Consider the following 23,362-nt stretch of genomic DNA (forward strand, 5'->3'; position numbering starts at 1 on the left):
GAGCTTGAACCCACCACTTTGTCATTTTGAATCATTTCTAAAATAAAGAAAAAATTTCCTTTCCTTATCATCTGTTAACCTCTACAAGCAAGGCAATGGATAGCTTCAAAAAGAAGCCCATCGCAAACCCAGCTCTACACGGGGGGCTGCTACTACTTATCCATGAGAACTTCAAAGCTTAGACTATAAGCATTGCCCCCCCTCAGACAAAGAATGTGGAGCCTAGTAGTTCTAGTTATTCCTCTGACTCGGATGACATTTAGAGCCTCAGCTCTGAGAAAGGAGGGATCTCTTCTTTGGGGAAAGTAGTGACTTACCTTGCTAAAAAATCACCCTCCCCCACAACCCTTAGAAGAAAAAGCCCTAGGGATCTTGAGCAGAAGCCTCTAGAGAAGGCAAAGTAGGGAGATAGAATTGATGAGGAGGACCAAGTGTCTAAGGAGGAGGTTAAGGAGATGTAGGAGGAATTTAAGGAGGAAAGTGGAAGGATGAAACACAAGAGGAAAAGTTTGGAGGATGTGCACTCTCATTTTGAGGAGGCGTCTATGCTGCCCCTTTCTCCTATCCATCTCCATCCCGAGGAACAGAAAGAGGAGAAAGCACAGGATGCAGAAGTGGAAGTGTAGACTAATGATAGGAGGAAAGCATGGATCAACTTCAATGTTAAGACTTCCAAGATGGGCATCTTTAGGGAGGCCATGAATTCCCAAATCCTACTGGATAATCAGGAAGAACAGTGGTTGGAAGAACTCATCGATCTGGTGATTGTGACAATTTCAGATAGAGCCAGGGAGACAGGGATGAACCTCTTGAATAATGCTCATAATAGTATGATTGATAATTTTAGATCAATCAAATGGCTTTTCCACAAGCTCAAGGAGGTCAAAGATCAGGTGAAACATTTTGAGGCAACAAGGAAAGGGATGTATGCTAACAGGAGGATGGATTCGACTGACAGGCTTAGTCTGGTAGAAAAAATGATACATAACCTAGAAAACTACAATCACAACCTTGAGAATCAAATGTTCTCCTTGTTAAGCTCAATTAACAATAACATCATCTCTCTCATGGGCTAGATCAGAGATAGAGAAATGCACAAAGATGAGGATGGGAAAGATAGGGATGAGGCCAGAATGGAGGATGACTTTGCAAAGAACAACTCCATTCTTGATCAAGACCAAGGGAACCAAAGGGCACAACAAATGGAAGTGGAGGAGAATCAATTGGCCTTTGAGGCTGCTTAGGTTATGCAAGATCTAGAGTGAAAGAACAAGGAATAACTCTTGCCTATTCTTTTGTTTATCTTTGTCTTTTGGCTTTTTGTTCTGGCTTTAGGCCGTGGCTTTACTTGTTTTTTTTCCTGGTCTTTTCTTAGAACTCTTTCCTTTGGCTGGACTTAATGCTTATTATTAGCCTATGAACTTAAACTTTTTTGGCTAGGCTTTCATGCTTATTATCAGCATTTTTTTGTTTTAACTATTGGGTTTCAGGTTCCCTGTAAAACCTATTTATCTAATCAAAAACACTTAGATGAAAGGTTGAGTTATGTTGATGTAAAGAAGTACAAGAATCAATTAAGATAGTGATAACATGATATATTGATAATCTACTTAAGGGTACAAAGGCTGGTTACACTAAGAAATTTTAGAAGAAAAAGTTACACAAATTTTGTCTAAGCAAAGTTAGTGCAAGCCGAGCAGAAAATTAGTTGGAGCCTTGTAAAAATCTATTCTAGTGTATGTCCAAAAAAATAGTGGATGCCAATTAAAGTTTAGTTGATGTTGAGCACCAGTAAAATTTAGTTCATGTCAAGTGATTTTTCAAAGGATGCTAAGCAATATAGTATTTGTCGATCATTAGAAGCAAGATAATGATGAACTACTACATTATTTAAAAGATCATGAATTCGATGGATCTGTGCTAACAAGTTTTTTTTCTTGGATTATGTGAACTAGGTGGAAGATAAGATTAATGACCTAGAGGCATAGAGTTCAAGGTAAATCATTTTTAGGTAAATTCAAAGAGGATTCTAGGAGAAGTTTTTGGAAGAGATATAGAATGTAGGATAGATTCATTGTATCCTACCTAATCTATTCAAACCCTAAATTTGATGATGGAGAATGAGCAACAAAAGATCTTAATTTTATATTTATAGGAATGGTTGGTCATGAAGTAAGGTTGTCATGTGTGAGAACCTAAGGAAGTCAAGAAGACAAGGGTTTTGCTTCATCAAGTGACCTAAGAGAAGAGTTTGCAATGACATGTTAAGCAAGAAGGTTTAGAACATGAATGCTTGAAGAGTGAACAAGATATCAGACTTGCAATGTATGAAGGCTAAGTAGAATGGAGGACAAAAATAGAGATCTATAATCTAAAAATGGAGTTGTAAGTTGTTATCAAATCAAAGCCTTACTGTTACTCTCTAATAATTGTATTAGTCTAGGGTTAATCCTTTGGAATAAGATTGACCTAATAGTCATTTGTAAATCCTTTAACCGGGTGACATTCCAAGTGAATGGTCTAAATTCCTCTAACAAGGCTCACTCTTATCAGGGTGATTAAAATCCTTTAATAGGGTCACATTTAATAGTATGTATTGTAACCTTTAATAGGGTTAGCCTTTCATAGGGCATCACTTCAAAAGAGTGAAAAAGACTAGCATATTACTGGTGGTTTTTTACAAATTGGGTTTCCATGTAAATCATTGTGTCAAGTGTATTGATGAATCTATTATGTTTCATTTTTACATTTTGACAAGTTGATTTGATAATAACCTATAAGTATTTATTGATTTCATAATCTTATGGATACATGCATGAAGTTAAATGTCTTTATGGATTCACTAAGCTATGAAAAGTTTTATTTATACATCTAGACCTTGGATAACTAATTCACCCCCACTAGTTATTCTAAAGTATTCCAATACTCTACTTCTTCTTTACCATCTTTTTGAATTATAGCAAAACACATATGCTCACACTTCATACCTTTGAGAAACTCTCTTCCATCAACAAAACATATTTTGGTGGCACTGCATACCTCTTCTTCTTTATCCTTCAACAACTTCAACTTATGCTTCACTCCATCCTTGGTCAGAGTGTACATATTTTCTTGACCATTGTGTACAAAATGCCTGTCAAACTACCATGGCGTATCTAGTAAAATATGACATATGTCCATAGGCATGATATCACAAAGTATCTAATCTTGGTAGCTTCTAATCTTGAACTTTTTCCAAGCATTTCTCATTAACCGTGACTTGGGTGTTTCTATCTCTTCAACTTCAACTTAGTGAGGATCATTTCTGACACAATATTATTAGTACTTGCACCATCAATGATCACATTACAATACTTATCTTCACATCTTCACCTTGTGCAAAACAAAATACTTCTTTGATTAGGTTTATTCCCACCACTCAACAAGACTCTTCTGTTGACTAGGACTTCTCCTCTTTTAGCATCTTTAGAATGTGATGATATAACATCTTTATCAACATGTACAACTCTAGCTTGGCCTTCTATTTCTCAATCTATCCTTCCTTGGTGTTGGGAACATTCAAAAAAATTATGTCCTTCTCTACAGTGAAAACATTTCCCACGGAGGCCTCATTTTCCAGATCCTTATCCTCTACCTCTTCCTCTCTGATCTCTATTGCTTTGATAGTGGAAAAAATTGGAATTATTTCCCCTCTAGTTTTGACTACTACTTCCAGCCTCATCCTTCTCCTTCTAATCATCATTACAACCTCCATAAGATCATCTACTAGATCTTCCACCATGACCTCTTCTACTATTCTTGTTGTCAAACTTCTTGTTCAATTTTTCCTCAACTCCTAGGGCAAACTAGTATGCCTCCTTAATATTGTTCATTCAAACCAAACTCAGCTCATCCTTAATACTTGGCCTTAACCCATTAAGATAATGAGCCAATTTCTCCTTATCAGCTTCTGCATGGCTAGTTCTAATGAGAACTTAGTAGAACTCTATAGTATACTCTTGAATAGATTTTCCTTCTTACTTTAACCATTGCATATTCTTTAATAGATCAAGTTCATAATCCATGGGAATAAATTGTCACTTCAGTTTAGCAATCATTTGATCCCATCTGGTGATTTTTTCCTTTCCCTTTCTATTTTGTTCCAACTAAACCTCCTACCACTAGATCCAATCAATTAGCTCCTTTGGGTTAAGATTTCCTAAAATTATGGGAACCTCAAACTTAGGTCTTTTTCCAATCTTGGAGACTTCCCTAAAAATCCTCTCTTCCTCTAGGTTTAGAACTACCTCTACTTCAACATTTTCTTCTACTTTGTCCTCATCCTTGCTTTCATCTCTTACAAGAAGATTTATTCCTCTATGTATTTTTTCTTCTAATGCTTTCATTTTTCTTTGGAGGGCTCTAAAATCCTTAGATGTAATAGCTACAACTCTTCAACGTTGCTCTCTTGGTGGAGGAATTTTCATGCTTTTGAGCTAAAACCCTAATGCAAACTACCTCATAATTGGTGATCTATCTACATGCTCAACTAAAACCATAGTCCTGGTGTGAACTACATCATAGTTGGTAATTATTTCACACACTCAAGAACTCTAGCTCTGATACCACTTGATGAAGGGCGCTCCCCTTAATATCATAAACACATAATAGAAACAAAGAAACAACAAAAAATATGAGAACAAAATATGTAATTCTTATTTTCATCACAAATGCAAAATTACAAAATTTACAAGTAGAATATGTTAACCCACATGGGTGCCTTCATTATAGTAATTTGGACGACAAGTTGTAGAATTCTAGGCAATTTTTGGGTCTTTCTTAAATAGGTAATTTTATGTCGCTCGAGAAGGTTCTAGATGCTGAAACTTAATATCTAGGGTTGATAGACCTTAACAATAGATACAAAGTTAGCTAAATACATCTTTGAGAAATTATTTTAGATATTTTGAGTAGCCCAACTTCAAAAGGCCATAACTCTTGAATCATTTCTCTGATTGGCTATTATAACTACTTTTCAATAATGCTAGCTCCTGATGTATAGCCATAAGTCCATGTAAGTGCCCTTCCTTTGAGTTTTTAGACCTCATCCAAGCACTTGAAAGCCTCTAATAGTGAGCCTAAATATTTTTTTCTAAATTTTTCCACCAATAATCTACAATAACTTCTCTAATACTTAAGCTAGAGTAAGGAGATTTTTATGGAAGGCTTATAATTCTAAAATGAAGCTTCACATAGAAAATGAGAACATTCCAAGTTCATATGGAAAACTTACTAAAAATATCAAGTTCCTATAAATATTAAGCACCCTGTCTACTAGTCCTTATTAAAATAGAAAAGACTAAAAATAAAATATTTTTAGGTGATGCAAGATTGCTGTTACACCTTGGATGCTCCTGCATCACTTTTAATTCAAAAGAAATCTTAATCATGAGATTGTTGTGTTGCTTTTTCTAGTTCATCTCATCAACTATCATAGGTCCATTGGTAGGGGTGTACTCGTTATCCAAATAGAATAGTCTATTATCTCTAATCCTAGATAGAGAAAGCTTCATCATAATTTCACATGAGGATAAATTCTCCTTGTTCAACTTTGGTACCTCTCTCTTATTCATCTTTGGATCTTTAGCTCAAGTTCCTTTAAAGTTCTTCCTTCAAGAACTCAACTCTAATACCAATTGTTCAATAATTAATAGGGGGGGATAAATTATAACTAGTTATCCTATAGGCCTTAAAAAAATAAAGTACCAACTTTAACTTCATAAACTTTTAAATCAATAACTCAGTAGTCACATCAAATGTCTTAATTACAACTTGTAATAACTCCACATCAAACTGATATCTCACCATTCCTTAAAATACTGAGTACCATAGTAATTATCTAGCTTATACTAAGTTGCAACATTAAATAGTTAACATAAAATAAAGTTTGCAACACAATAAGGGGTCACGCATTTGAAACAATAATTTAATTTTGAAATCCTATAAAGGGAAGAAAATGTGGGAACTAGTAAGCCAAATATTTCACTCTTTTGAAGTGAGCTCTATTATAATCCAACCTTGCTAAAGGTTACATGCACATTTTTAGTGTGACCAGAGGGTTTTTACTAAAGATCATCTAGTCCTTTTCACTCCTTCAAATTTCTAAAGAGTGGCCTATTCAAAAAGACTTATAAAAATTACTATTGAATGTTACAATATACGATTCTAAAGAATTTTTAGGTCCACTTGGTTAAGTAATTTTATGCTACAATGGTAAGAAAGTAACAATCAAGTGATGTTTTAGGTTTTAGCACTACCTTTCTTATTCAGATCTTTTCTTTTCTCTATTTTTTCCTTGTGATATCTTTTTGGCTGATTCACATACTCACACTTCCACTCAGGACTTCCTCTGCTTGATATTCTCAATTCTTTTCTTCAAAGTTCACCTTTTCTCTTCTTTTTCCACTTTAATTCTTATAAATAATAATATCCATTAATCAATAATATTAGGATAATCAATAGAAAAAAAATCTTGTTCATCCCTTTAATTAGCTAACTTTTTCCTTTCCACTTAATTACAAACATCTTTGATTCAATGAATTTAGGAACTTAAAAAATACACTTTCTTCTTTATCTTGTTCTATTTCAAATTATTATATATTCTCTATTAGATCTCCTTTGAATTATTCCAGCCATTGATCTCATATCTAACTTTATCTTTATCTTTATACTTCTCAAAAATACTTAATTTTTACTAAATGTCAACCTCAGATTAATCTAATACAAACTTGTTCTTCATGTCCATGCTCGATGAACACCACAACTTGCTTAGTCAATACATGACTCAGTTAACACAAAAATTTCTCAATTAACACTAGAATTCAACACTTCTTCCCTTAGATGCTAGGTGACAACTATAATAGCTTGGTTAATACTATATTCCTTCATCCACTATGTAAACTATCGTGCATATACATCTTCCTTAAGATAATGTAAATCAATCAAACCAGCATTATACTATGAGAATCTAACTCATTCAAGTGCCCATTTAATACCATACACTTATCAACACTTATATCACCATACCTTCTTCAAATACTCTTCATCATTCAAATGATATGGCACTCTAGTGATTTAGCATAATGTCTAACCAACTAGGCTCGACACCAATGACAATATGACAACTAATATGAATCTTACATATACATTAATCAACATTATCAACAAGGGATAACAACCACTAATCACTACAATACCCTAATAAATTGGGCTATACTAAGATAAAAATTATAACCCATTGAACTATTTTAGTTTAGTTGATGCCTACATATAAATTATTGATGGATAAAGTCAAATGGAACTAATAGAGAAAGAAAGGTTAAAAGCATACCTTTCAAAAATACTGTAATCTTCATTTTTTTATGCATGTAAGTTTTAATTATTTTTTAATGTATTTTTAAAGAATAGATTAATATAATTATATATTACAATGTGCTATTTTTTTTGTCTCACCAAATCTTCTTACCTTAGACAAATCTAAAGAGCTCTTAACCTTAGCTCTGACCATTACAAGTACTCTCCCTAAGGAGGAAAAAATAAGAAGATAAAGTAGAGATATGTAATTATAATAATTTAATATATAACATGAAAAATGAAATGAGCATTTTCTCTACTGTACATCTTCAAGTCTATCCTAGACAAACCTACAAGCCTTCTTTATAAGGGTAATTTTAAATCCCCCAAGAATGTTCTAGAAATTTTAACCCTATAATTTGAAGCTGACCAACCTTAAAATATTATAACTTATAGTTTATTTACATAATAGTAGGCCCCAAAAAACTTTGTAATTCAAAATACTTGGTGTCTCAATTTGAAACTATGCTTTTTGGTAGACCATGTAGTCTTACCACTTCTTTGAAAAAAAACTGTTGCATGGACATTATCATTAGTCTTCTTGTTAGGAATAAAATGTTCCATCTTTGAAAATGTGTCAACCACCAAAAAAATAAAAAAATGGGCTCTTCGAGTTAGTGGCAAGCTAAGAGAAAATTTCATACTAACATCATCCCATGGTTTCTCTATTATGGGTAATGACTAATATAACCTACTATTTTGTTTGGCTCACTTTTTTCATCTAACATACTCACCGACTTTATACATATATCTTAACATCTTGCTATAACTATGGTAAATAATAATTATCACTAAGTAGAGCAATGATTTTATCTCGACCAAAATGTCTAACAAAACCTCTACTATTTTTGTTCCCCTTGATGATTTTGTCCCTCATATAACTACTAGGAATGCATAATTAAGCACCTCTAAATAAAGTACCATCCTAGTTAATGAATCCATTCATTTGGTTCTATCTAGAGTAATAGGTTTTCTACAAGATTTCCAAGATCTACGAGAAATAGGATCTTATGGATATAAAATCTTGAGTTCCTTGAACCCATCAAATTTGATTTTCATTCTTTCTACAAAATTTGTCTCCTATTAAGAGTATATGCAACCTTGTTAGTCTTCCCACTCTTTTGTTTCAAAACAAATATGCAACTCCACAAAAAATCAACCCATTTAAAATTCCTCTAATTCAAATTTCCTTAACTATTGAAATATTAAAAATCTTGATGACACGTATATAAAGAAAAATACTTAGGTAAATGGTAATATCTCTATTTTTTTAATCCCTAAACTATAACATAGAATTTTTTTATCATAACTAGACAATTTCTTTCAATATTACACAACTTCTCACTAAAATAAGCTACAATTCTACCTTCTTGTTTTCTCTTGTAGTCCACTTAGATTATTTCTAGGACCCATCATTTTTTAGTCAAGGGTTGACATAACATATTAAAAATTTTGATATTTATTTTATAAAATATAACCAAACCATAATTTTAAAAAAAATCTCACTAGCACTCCTTGGAGTAGGCCATTCGAGGATAGCCTTAACTTTCTTTGGGTCCATTTTTAGTCCTTCTACTGAGACTACAAATCCTAGATACAATAACTCCCTCTTCACAAAACTACACTTCTTCCAATTAATAAATGAATTGTATTCACTTAATGTCTCAAACATCCTATAAATATGAATTATATTCTTCTCCAATGTCTTACTAAATATCAAAATATCATCCAAATAAATAATAACAAACTTCCCAAAATCTCTTTCAATGACTCGTTCATGAGCCACATAAATATTCTTAGTGCATTAATTCTTATCCAAAATGGCATAATAAAAAAATCATACAATCCTTCCTCTATCTTAAAGGTTCTCTTCTATTCATCTCCTTCTCTGATCTAGATTTGATGATATGGGACTCTTCATATCTATCTTTATGAAATACAAAAACCTGCTTAAATAGTCCATAATAACATCCATCCTTCACAAGGGAAATCTATGCTTAGTAATGATATTGTTGATAATTTGAGAATCTATATACATATCCATTTTAAATTTCACTTTGGTGCTAATAATTTTGGTACAATACATTTACTTAAACTCTCTTGAATCAACCCCTTTAGAATCAATTCTTGTACTTGTCTATTCAACTCTTCAATTTCTACTAGTATCATTCTATGTGCTACCTTATTTGGGGAATTGGCTCTTGGAATCAAGTCCATCTCATGAGTGATCTTTCTCATATGTGGAAATATATCAGGAATATTATTAGATATAATGTCCTAAAACTCATCCAAAAAATCTATAACTTGTATAAGTACATCTTCTACTTCTTCATTACTATATTTTAGAATTTATAAAAATGCATATATTCATGCCTTGTATCTTCTAGGAATTTCCTTCCATCAACTAAACATATAATGACATTACTACATACATTTTCTTCTGCTTCCTATAATGGCTTCATCTTCTTTTGAAAACTCCATCCTTTGTCAAAGAATCAATATTTGCATACCCATAATTTATTTCATAGTGATAAAATTATCAGGTCTTCCCTAATAAAAATGACAAACATCCATAGGCATAATATCACACAATACATCATCATGATAGTTCCCAATCCTAAGCTTTACTAGATATTGTTCATTAACCAAAGCCTTATAATCCTTTTGTAACCAAGAAATCTAATAGGGATTGAATGCCTCTTTCTTTCCAACTTCAACTTATTGGCCATTTAATTAGAAAAAATTTATCCATGCTATGCTATCAATAATGACATTGCATACTTTATCATTACACTTGTACCTTGTGCAGAACACATTCTTTTTTTTCTTAGGTTCCTTTTCATGACTCAACAAGGCTATGCTAACAAGCAAGACTACTCCTCTTTTGGCATATTCAAAATGTGATGACTTGACATATTCATCTACATCCACAACTTGTTCATATCCCTCAGGTCCTTTATTATTTCTAAAGGTCTATGTCCTTCCTCATAGTGAAAATATGCTCCACAAAAATCTCCTCTTCTTGGTCACTTCCATATTCCTATTTCTATATGATCATTGTTGTTCTAATCGTAAGAATGATCAAAACTATTTCCCTCTAGTTATAACTACTAGTTTCTTCATCATTCTTTGTAATCTTCATTTTGGCCTCCATAATACCATCTTTTAGATCTTTCACGATGACCTCTTCCACCCTACTTTCTTTCAAACTTCTTCTTCAAATTCTCTTCCATGTTTAAAGAAAATGGTTATGCCTCTTTAGTACTAGTCATAATAACTAGACAAATGTCCTCTTGAATGCTTAGTCTTAACTCATTAAGGTAACATGAAACCTTTTCCTTTTCAACTTATGCATAACTTGTTTTGATGAGAAAATAATAGAACTCTTTTGCATACTCTCAAAAAAAAATTCCTTCTTTAACCCTTACCTTTTATTTAGAATATCAAGATCATAATCAATATGTTTGAATTATCTCTTCAATTTCTCTAGCACCTGATCCCATATTATGATTTTTTTCCTTTCCTCTTCAATTTCTATTTTAATAATCTAATTGCATATCTTGCCACCAAATTTTTGCATGGTGCTTCAGTTTGGACTTCAAAAATTTTCCCCTCAAAATATATTTTATATCATCATACTCAAAATATTCTTCCAAACCTTTAATCCATTTTAGGTCAAAATTTCCTAAAAATGTGGGGACTTCAATTTTGGGTCTCTTTTCAATCTTGGAAATGACCCTCAAAATCCTATCCTCCTCAAGATTTTCTTTTGGTACTTCATGTTATCTATGCCCTTCTTCAAATTCATCCTCACTTTTGTCTCTAGCTACAACATTCATTTCTCCATGCATCTCTTCTTGCAATTCTTTTAATTATCTCTAAAGGGCTCTGAAACCCTCTTCTATCACCTCTCCAACTCTTCCACCATGATTCCTTCATAAAAGCATTTAAAAACTTATCAATCAAAACCAAAAACAATGTCCTAGTTAAAACTACCTCACATTCAATGATCTATCTACACACTTATGAGCTTATTCTTTGATACCATTTGATGAAGGGCACTCCCTTCTATAAAAAACACACACAATAGAATAGAGAAATAATAAAATGGAAGAACAATAATTTAGCATCTTATTATCTTCACTAAAATGGGATCACAATATTCAAAATTATAACATGCAAAGTCACATGAAAATTTTCCTTACAATATTTTAAAAGCCAAAACCACCATATAAATCTTTGAAACTTTCTTAGACAACCCTATTGGCTTTCTTTACATAGGAAACTTTTAACCACCCCAAGAAGTTTCTAGAAATTATAAACCTAGATCTTGAGGCCAATTAAACCTAAATTTTTTTTAAAAATATTTTATTAAATTAAGTAGGCTCCAAAAAAATTTGGAACTCAAAAAAATTCTTGAAAGAATTTTATTTTTGTCCATTTAAAATAGTCCAACTTCTGGAGTCCATAACTCATTCCTAGTTGCTTTGATTGACTATTATAAACCTATTTCATAAATGCTACAAGCTTCTCTACAACACATGATTCATGAAAGATCTAGTTCATCAAGGTTTGACCTCTTTTCAAAGCTTCTAAATCCTTAAAATTTGAGTTCAAAGTTTTATACCCTACTGTCAATACAATGTTTTTTTAATATATTCAAAACTAGACTTGATCTTGCAATAAAATTTTATTGACAAGTTGATATATGTAAAATGAATCTTAAAGGAAGAAATTAGAAAATTTTAAGCTCTAATGACCAACTTCCTAAAAAAAATTTAATGTGGAGCCTAATCAAACTCAAAGGTTTATTTGATGCAGTTTCTCCCTAGATTATTTTAGCCCTAATTTTGTAAGCGGCAAAAGCTTGTATAAAATGGCTTAGGGTTAGGGATTCCACAATGTATGGTGATACTATAACAATTTTCAGTGGTATTGAGCTGTAAGGGAATACAAATTGTAATCACTAGATAATAATAATATTGGACTTGTTGGTGGATGTAGCATAGAGATTGGGTGAATGACATTAAACCCTTGCATCTTATGTTCTCATTTGTGCACTTTATTATTTTCTGATATTGGTTATATTTGTATGTAACTTTTATTTTTTTCCCTAGTTAATCCTAACAAGTGATATCAGAGGTAGATGGTCATAATTTTTCTTTTTTAAGCCACACTTTTATCATTTTTATAATTTTTTTATTTAGCGATCCTCTATAAGAAATTCTCATGGTTGAGTGAGAGTCTCATGATAGAGCAGAAGAAATGATAGACAAGGGTAAGATAAAGGTTGAGAAGTTTAATGGGTAGAAATTTTAGTTATGAAAGATGCAAATCGAGGACTATCTTTATCAAAAGGATTTATGGAAGCCATTAGAAGTAAAAACAAAGAAACAAGGAACTATGCTAGATGAGGACTAGGAGATTTTAGATAGAAAGACACTTGGAAGAATTTGATTATGCTTGGAACCAAAAATGACATTTAACATTAAAAAAGTGAATACAATAGAAGAGTTGATGCAAACCCTACAAAAATTTTATGAAAAGCCCTCTACTTCAAACAAGGTATTTCTCATGAAGTGTTTATTTAATATGAAGATGATAGAAGGCAGATCTATTGTAGATCATTTCAATGAGTTTAATACTATTAATAGTTAGTTATTTTCTATGAATATCAAACTTGATGAAGAAATTAGGGCTTTTTTGATTTTTTGTTTTTTGCCTGAAAGCTGGAATGACTTGTTAATGGCTATGAGTAATTCTATTTCTGAATCTAATACCCTAAAATTTGATGATGTGATTGGTGTTATTCCAAGTGAGGAAACTTGTAGGAAAACCTTAGGTGGATATACATTAGGAAGTTCTTTTAAAACACAAAGAAGAGGTAGAATGAATAAGAAAGGCAATAGAAATCATGGGAAATCAAGATGAAAGTTAAAGGGAAAGAGGTCTCAATCTAGAGGACCGAGAGATTACTAGTATTGTGGAAAACTAGGGCATAAGAAGAAATATTGTTGGACTTGAAAGAACAATGAAGGAGATAAACTAGAAGGGAACAAGGAGGCAATGTGGTAAGTAAAAAATTTAAAGAGGATACTTTACTTATTTCTTTAGAAAGTGTTGATGACTCATGGGTTTTAGATTTGGGTGCTTCATTTCATGCTACACCCCATAGAGGTTATTTTATTGATTATGTCCAAGGGGATTTTGGGCTTGTCTACTTGGGAGATAATGAACCATGTCAGATTTTTGAAAAGTAAAAAGTTAAGATTAAGTTGCAGAATGGGAATCAAGACATGTTCCAAGGCCGAGTAGGAATTTAATTTCAACAAGAAATCTTTGTGATGAGGGTTGCATAGTTACTTTTAATGATAACAATTGGAATGTTACAAAAGGTTATCTTGTAGTAGAAATAAGTGTGAAAGTAGGCACCTTATATCTTTGTACAAGTCATACAATTGCTTCTAATTTGATTGCTTCAGAGAAAAATAGATGTCTAGGAATAGTTGCTGCAATTGAGCTGGGAGAACAAACAACCTAATATAGCACTATGGAAGAATAGACTTGGGCACATGAGTGAGAAAGGTACAAAATTAATTCATTCAAAGAAAGTTTTACTAGGTATAAAATGTATCAATATGGATTTATGTGGAAGTTGTGTGTATGGAAAAAAAGAGAGAGCGAGTTTTGTGAAGAGTGGGAAGGAAAAGAAAAATGAGAAATTAGAGCTTGTGCATATCGATGTATGGGGACTAGCTCAGGTATCTTCCCTTGGTGGCTCTCATTATTATGTTACATTTATTGATGATGCAACTAGAAAGTATGGGTTTATTTCCTTGGAAATAAATTTGATGTATTTCAAACCTTTAAGAAATAGAAATGATTGGTTGAAAATGAGACTAGTAAGAGATTAAAATGTCTCAAATCTAATAATGGTGGTGCATATTACCATCATGAATTTGAAGATTATTTCTCCACTAATGGTATTCATAGATAGAAAACTATTCCAAGGACTCCACAAGAAAATAGAGTGATTGAATGCATGAATAGGACAATAATGGAGCTTGCAGGGAGCATGAGGTTGCATGCTAGGCTACCCTTGAAAATATATTTTATTAAAAGAGGTCCCTCTACTCGTTTGGGCTAGGGTGTTCTAGAGGAAGTGTGGAGTGGTAGGAAGGTGAGTTATTATTTTCTCAAAACCTTTAGTTGTGAAGCATTTGCACATATGGATTTTGAAATTAGAACCAAGTTGGAAGTTAACTCAAAGAAATGCGTATTTTTTGGACATGGCATAGATGAATTTTGTTATAGGCTTTGGGATTTTGAAAATCATAAAATTATATGAAGCATGGATGTCATATTCAATGAGAAAGTGTTGTACAAAGATCTATTGCAGCAACATGAGAAGAAATAAAATTATTATGTAGTGCTCGATGATACTCCAAAAGATGATGTTCCAATAGTTCCTCATGATCTACAACAACCAAAACAATAAATACCACATGCCCTAGTGAATGTTAGATAATCCACAAGGCTAATTAGACCTTGAGAAAGATTTTCTCCTTTGTTGTATTCTATTTTACTTATTGATGCTAGTGAACCTGAATGCTATGATGAAGTTGTGTAGGTGGATACAAAGATTCAGTGGGAGTCTGCAATGAAAGAAGAAATGGACTCTGTTGGTGCTCAAAATTGCAGCCCTGATTTTGAGCATTGTTGAGAAATTAAGCCCTATAAAAGCTTTCTAATGCCTATGTACCCGAGTGCCAGTCTGAGGCCTAAAAGGTGTTTAATATTTCTAACACCCTATATTCAGCTTTTCTAAGTGTTCCATGAAGTTAAATCATCATTTCGAGTCATTTGGAAAAGTTTTGCTTTGAGAAATTGTCAATCTTGCATTTTCATTTAAGTGTAAAATAGTGACAGGAGGTTGTGTTTGCGATTGAATATCTCGCACCTAGAAATGTTTTGTGATTCACTGCTTTAAGAGTGTCTACTGTCCATACCCAAGAACTTATGTTTTAGATTTTGAGTCATTTCGAGTCTGTTTGACTAGGTTTTGAATCCCTCAAATTTGGTAATTTACTGTTTTCATGTTGATGCACTTTGCACACATTTTTGGGAAGCCCTGTTTCACGAGTTATAACTTTTGACCAGTTGACCCAAATGCTAAAATTCCTTTTGTGTTGCATTTTAGACATCAGCTACTTGTTATTTTTCAAGTACTAGCTTGTGACGAATCTATTTGATCAATTTTCAAACACGATTCCAAAAGCAATTTCTAAAGTTTTACTAGTGTCAATATTTGTAGATTGATTGGAACCCCTATTCATGATGTCATATTTCCTGATCTGTGATAGGTGAGACCAAGTGGCTTTTTTCCTTGTGTGTTATACTAAAAATATTACAAGTGTGCAAGTTTTCAAATCTTGACGAATCCATTTGCACACTTTTCAAGGTCATTTCCATTTGCAAAAATTGACATTGTTTGCTATTGACAAATCCAGGTAGCTCACTTTGACCACTCGCCATTTGCGCCCTGTTATTTTTCATGAGCCCAACTCGCATATTCATAATACTCTCATGATAGAGAACTAGTGTCCTAGTTTTCGTTCTCTCGAGTCTCCATTTGCCCAGCTTTCCAGGCCAAATCCAAACCCAGTTTGTGTTTTCTGACATGTTTTCTTGCAGGTAAATCTGAGAAGGCAACTTTGATGGTCAATATCTTTTGACCTCAAATTTTTCATGAGATGAGATTCGACAAGGTAGAAGTGTGTAGAGGAAAGATTCAGTGTGTCAGTTTTCAGAGCTTGGTTAGGTGTTTGGATCAGTTTTTAAGGCCGATCAATAGACCTCTTGGTGCAAAATTAACAAGCTGCAAATTAATGAAAAGTGGGGTTTTCAATTAATTAATTAGTGCTTGAATTGGGTTCCAGTCAGTTTGAAAAGGTCAGTGGATCAACTTGAAGGTTCAGTTGTTTTGAAACGAAATTTTTTTTAGTTGGACCCACCTTGGGGCCCAACTAATCTTCATCAAATGCCAAGAGCAAAAGACTATCTCCATAGTTTCTATGATAGACATTGACATATTAAAGGAGACATATATAAATATAGCTAAACAATAAATAACTAGAGTAGTAGAAGTTAAAGCTGAGGAGAGTGAACATTTAAGTTCATGCTATGATTATGGATACATCAAAACATGAAGATCAAAAGCCTAAATAAAATGCCTTAACATGTCAAAGTGATGTAGTGTCTATGCTAACTATATCAAACATTCTATTGGAAGAGGCATAACACATAGCACAAGCCAATCAATAAAATGAATGGCATTAAGAAGGGGGCTCCCGAGAAAGTAAGAGAGGCAGTTTTAAAAAGACATGCCAGATAGCTAGTTATGCATCAATGAAAGACCCACACAAATCCCATGGCAAGACACAAGAAAAGGGACTCTGCGTGTGGCTAGAGATAACCAGTGGCAGATAAAAGGAGGAGCCCAGGTAGTAAGCATGAAAACCCTATGCAAATGCAAGAAAAGGAAGATGTGACTCATAAAAGGGAACTCTGAAACGTCTCACTGCAATATAAAAAAAAAGAACCCACACCATAAATGGAGACTCACGCATCAAACACAAGCTAGCACAATAGAAAAGGGGAACTCCCAAGCCGCTGCAAGCAAGGTAGAGTTGCATTGGCAGGAGCTTTCAAATGCTTGCAGGGTTATTTAGTACATGTTCCATGTGAAAAGAGACATCCAAAACAGAGCTATAATGCATAAAGGAAGGAAGGGCAATAAGAAAAGGTGCTTAGCCAAAGTTGAAACCCAATTCCTTACTATGTAGAAACCGCAGCCAGTTGGAGACCCATGGTTTTAAGAAAAGAAGGCTCAGTCTCATGCTTAGCATAGAGAGCAGAAGTCAACGCAAACAAAGATATCCACAGCTATGACAAAGAAAGGTGCCAAACTAAAACAAAGAGCCCCCATGGAGGAGGAAAAATGTTTTAAGAGCTAAAAGGCCTACCTGTGATTGAAAAGAAAAGAGGGGATGGCTTAAAATGAAGGGAGCTTCTATTTCAAAGAACTCCCATGGCTTTGTAAAGGGAGAAGACACAATTACAAGCAACAATCCACATTTTTTCAGGGAAAGCGGCCAATGTTGAAGTGCAGGGGAGCCACAGATTTAAGTGGATGATGGCCATTGTTTAAAGGGCCATATGCTGACTAAAGGTGGAACTTGCAAGCATTCAAAGTAGAGTGGCAATTCAAACTAAAGCTGTTGCATAAAGGAGTAGACTAGCGTGGAATGACAAGAGAACAGTCCATGCATTGTTGAATAAAATGCAACCCACACCTTCTAGCATCTGCTAGGAAAAGAGCACTCCACGCATTTGAAGGAACAAGCCTAGCCATTGAGGACACCATTTAAAAGACCCTACGCAAAGATGTAACACTAGTCAATGCATTTAAAAGAAAATGTAGGTGTTTAAAAAGTTGCAACAAATGCAAATCCAAGCCGCTAAAAAGGATTCCTCATGCAACACTTTCAATAAAGAGAACGAGGCAATGTCTAATGAAATCATGCCTTCCAGTGAACAGTCCACACGTTAAGTATGAAGAAAATGCAGGTCAAAGGTAGAAGATGAACATTGTAAAAGGGAAACACAGTCAAGACCTTTTATCCCACATTGGGTAAATTGTTTGCATTTTCTTTGTTTAAATACAAAAATATAGTCATCCTTAGTTGTCTTTGGGACAACGCCTTTTGAAAAGGAAAAGCATGCTTTGAGGTGGACCTCGTGGCCAGAGTGGAGGTGATTGCCAGCTACAGGCGAGTTAATTACAAAATTTTGAGCAAATGCACGCAGATAATGATGTGGCACTAGAACTGAGATGCTGCCATGTGTCTGCATCGGAGGACGAGGGAAAAATTGCAAGATGAAGATGCACACTAGATAAAGAATGCGAGAATGCACTTGGGTGCCACATGGCAGTGGGCCTCGATCATAGTTTAATAGTGGCAGATCAAGATGGGACCATCAAATTTAGCCACATGGCAAGATCCAACAAATGAGGAAAAATCACAATAAGAAGATCCTCGCCCGTTAAGGAATGTAGGCATGTGAGATTGTGCCACATGGTATTAGGCCCACACAAGTGATGACATGGTAGTTTAGTCGTCTAGTGGAAGAAATAAACAAATCAAATACTGCCACATGGTAGTCGATCAATAGAGGATTGACCCGAAGGCATAGGAGAGATGAATATAAAATGATTTTAAATTGTCATTTTGAAAATTGTTTTTCCCATGTTGAGAACTTTTTATTTTTAAAAGGTCATTTTATAAAGTTTGAACCTTAAGGAATTTTAAATTTTCTAAAATTTAAAATCAGAGTTGCACTCAGCTCTGAGTCCCTTACCAGAGGAGTGTTTTTTCAAATCAAGATTTTGGGCATTTTTGGAAGGCAAAGTATGCCTTATCATATATCGTCAAAATCATGGAACTCTAAATTTTCTAATTTCAAGGTTAGTTTCTACATAGATGTCCATCCATTCAAGGTACACAGGGTTTTCTATCAGATTCCTATCTTGCAACCAAATTCAGGTATCAAGATTCAGTTGTGATGATGACCTAAATATGGTTAAAGGGCAGTTGAAATGCAGTTTGGGTTGAATTCAAGTTAGGTTCACTCAGTAAAAACCCAATTTCATTGGCATTTCATGAGGAAAATCAAATATTTTGGTAACTCACACAATTTTCATCATTTAGAAAGGGATATTTTGCAAGTTTGTTATAGAAAATGATGAAACAAGATCAGATCAAAATGGTAAGAAAGAAGAGAGATGTTTTTCAGTTGCAAGAGATTGAATTCCAAGTGGGCACTTGTCATCTTCAGAATAGATTTGAGAATTCTTTTTGTCTATATCATTCTTTCTTTCTGTCATTTGAGGGGTTCCAATTTTCTCACTGGGAGACCATTTGTGGGTTGGAAATCTTCAGTCCTTCTGGGAGACCACTTTGTTGGATCCAGATCTATGATTCCACCTTCATTCTTCAGCATTTTTTCTCATGTGAATAGAAGTGGTGTAGATAATATAGTAAGTTCTAAAATGTTAGGTGTTTTTCATGTTTAATCTTATGCATCTGAATGTATAGTTTCAAGGAAATGAATACATATGAGCAATAATTTCACTAGTTTCATTCTGTTTCTTGTCTCTTGTCTCAGTAATCTGTAAGTCTTATGTGGTCTTGTGACAAGATCTAAGATCCATTTGCATCCCCTTCAGCTTGTATGTTTGATGTATTTTTCTGTTGGATCAAAGGGCCAAGTAAATGCTTGATATGTTTAACAAGGTTACTAGTTACTTGAGAAGGATATTTAGTGAGAATGAGATCTGAATGAAAACTGATGTCTAAATCACAAGGTGATTAGATAGATCTAATGTTTGGGTATACAAAATATGTCTTGATGTCATAGATGTATGTTTAAATTCATGGGATTGCCCAATAGATTAGGCACTGATCAGTTATAGGATCACTTGTTAGACTTTTGCATATTTAAGGATTTGTTGAAACTCAACATCAATAATCAAACTCTTTTCCCCTTTCATGTTGAAGAGCTATAATGGAATGCCCTCACTCAGCTTATGAGATTCCTAGATCTGCATTTAGCTACTATAGATTGATGTTATTTCATGAGTTATTAGGAGAAATAAGGGTTTTATCTACTTCATATTAGATTCAGTGTATGCTTTGATAACTAGTACCATCTAAAGAATCTATAGGTATACCCGCCTAGGTTTTGCAGAGCTTGAAGTAGAAGAAGGGTCATGACTTATAGTTGGCCCTGTGTCTGAAATGATATGTTGACAATGGGAGTTAGCTGCCCCTAGATGTGTCATCTTCTCATGGGGATAATTGAAAACCCTCTAGCATTTTCAAACACCAACAAAATGGCAACTCTACTAGGGACTATATTGAATTAGATTTAAGACAAACCTTGAGAATTTAAAAGAAGAGATTCAATATAACAGAAGAAGTGCATAAAGAATTTGCAACAGTAGGTTATCTGATGTGTTTTCTAGGTCTCTTACTCAAATATCATGCACCCCAGTTGAGCTTTATTCATAATTAGCAGTAGGTTGTAAAATTGGATGAAAATTGTGTGCTATGACTGTTATAGGTCTATCTTCAATCAGTTAAGTTTGCAAATATTGTTGAGAAAGTTCAGAGTCAAGAATTCATTTATAAAGTCTAAATTCTTTTCAAGATAATAATGATCTGCAAGTTTCTCCTACATTGACGGTCTGGTTCAGATTTGTCAAGTGACAAATTATGTTTTATTTCTCACATAAGTGAGTGGTGACTCTCAAATCTTTGTACCAGTTGTTCCTAGTTGATTTCATTGCAAAATTTTGAAGGACTTTTAGTTGTGTTGGTAGATCTGAAATAGTTGATAGGTATTGCAAATGAAATTCTAAATTCTTGATAAGTTTTTAAGTGTTGTTTGCAATATGTTGTTATAAGAAATTGAAGTGTAAAAAGTGAATCACAGTAGTGATCTCTTTATCCTCTTGAAAGGAGGTGGCGAATCTACAAAGTTTGATTAGTGGTGTAAAGGATTTTTAGTCTTGCACCTGTGCCAAATCAACAGATCGAAGTTCAACATCAGCACTTGAGGTATTTTGATTTTCATGTTTCTTTTCATGGAAGTCAAGTGTTTAAAGAAGTTGCCTCTATTAAGTGATTTTCAACACTAGAACGAAGAGGTAGAATTTTTGTTCTATAATGGAGTCAAATCTTAGATCTGAATTTAGTTTTCCAAATTCTGAGAGTTTAGAAACTGTGAATAATAACATTGCTATATTGAATATACTAGTCTATAAAAGGATTGGCAATCTTATAAGAATTGAGGTAGGAAGTACTCAAGGTTTAAGTGTCGAACAATGTTATTTAAGGCTTAAATCAGTAATCAGTAAGATGCCTTTTCATTGTAGACTTGAGGAATCTTCCCTACCTGGTATCTTCCTTGATGTTCTAGTACCTGATTCAATCAATTGGCCAGCACCTATAAGGTTACAAATAATTTTGCAAATTGAAAGGTTCATTCAGGAGATGAAAGCGGTGATTACAAATTTCATGACATATCTTCTAATGATAATGAGTGTGCTAAAAGTCAAGGTAGTAATGAATACAATGAGTTCGTAGAGAAAGATAATTTTCCTTCCAAATGTGAAGAGGTGGATTCAAATGTTAATGAGTCAGGTAATAGCGATTAGCATGAAAAAGATGGATATAAAAGAGAAGATAAATTTTGTTATAGTAAATATGAAGTTGAAGAAAGTCATAACAATAGTAAGGGTAGTGATTGCTATGATAAGAATGAATGTTGCAACAATTTTGATTTTCCAGATTGTTACACTAATGATCTTTCTATTGTAAGTTCTTCATGTTATCCAAATGACAATCATAGCCAGGAGAAGATTTGTGAGGAAATCTTCTTGAGCTCTAATGAAATCTCAGAATTTTTGGCTCGTGAGTTTGAAAAGCACATAATTATTTCTAAGGATCTTCATATTTTCCATCATAATGTTTCCTCATTCAGTCAAGTTACTTCCCCAAAGTTTGATGTAGAAAGAGATGTGGAATCTAAACAATCCTTATCAAATTTTGGAGGTGTAAATGATAGTACCTCAAATGTCTTTTCACATGACAATTTGTTGGATACGAGGAATGTTAATGAAGGGAAGGTTAATGTTGTTTCAGATTCTTTTCATGCTGATCTTGCAGAAATTTGCTTTGATGTTTCATGTGATGAAAAGGAAAATAGTGAAGGTTGTCAGTCGAATTATAGATTTTGTTTATATACTGATAGGTCTTGTAAAGATGAGTTCAAGTTTTATTCTAACATTTAGTTTGATGAAGAAAATGATTGTGATCAGCATAGTTTAGATCAACACTTTCAAAATGAATTTTCATGTATGGTGACTAATCAACATTTTGAGTGTGAAGAGGTTTTAGTGAAAGATGAATCTAATTTAGTGAATGATACAAATGCAAGTAGGCAACAATTGGATACCAATTACTCTTTGCATCTGGAGACAATTAGATACCAATTACTCTTTGCAGCCGGAGACACAAGGTGAGTTGCAAGTTTTTGGTGTTTGCAACTTGGTGAATGATGTAGATTTTGAAGTTTTTGTGTTTTCGATCAGCATGCATAAATCATCATTGGATTTTGATTCTAAGTTCAGTTTGTGTAGTCATGAGCATGCTGATGCTTTTTCTCATAGTGAGCATGAAGATGAAATAGTCTTTGAATTTTATATGCACTATGAGAATGAAGAAAGATATTTTCTTTTGCTAAGCGATGTGATCCAAGATGCTAATCTAATTGGTAAATTTGAGAAAAATAATTCCAGCTTACCGTAGGGAGATGTAAATGAGAATCAGGTTTTTGACAGAGGTAAGGAGTTTTGAAAACTTTTCGGTGGCCTGGGGTCATCGTGTGTACATAGTTAGAGTAGTTTCTTATTTTCAATAAAGCAGTTCAAGAAAGTTTTGTTGTTCAAGTGTGTGGTTTGCTTCTTCTAGAGATCTAAAATCTTGCCATGTGGGCATGCATCCCCAGATAGAGCCACTGTTGGCACTCAAAATTGCAGCCCTGACTTTGAGCACTGTTGAGAAATTAAGCCCTATAAAAGCTTTCTGATGCCTATGTACCCAAGTGCCAGTCTGAGGCCTAAAAGGTGTTTAATGTTTCTAACACCCTATATTCAGCCTGTCTAAGTGTTCCATGAAGTTAAATCATCATTCCGAGTCATTTGGCAAAGTTTTGCTTAGAGAAATTGTCAATCTTGCATTTTCATTTAAGTGTCAAATAGTGACAGGAGGTTTTGTTTGCGATTGAATATCTCACACCCAAAAATGTTTTGTGATTCACTGCTTTGGGAGTGTCTAGTGTGCAT

Source organism: Cupressus sempervirens, chromosome 1 (genome assembly GCF_028749045.1).
Source record: "Cupressus sempervirens isolate cs-2001-9-10 chromosome 1, ASM2874904v1, whole genome shotgun sequence".
In the NCBI taxonomy this organism is placed as follows: Eukaryota; Viridiplantae; Streptophyta; class Pinopsida; order Cupressales; family Cupressaceae; genus Cupressus; species Cupressus sempervirens.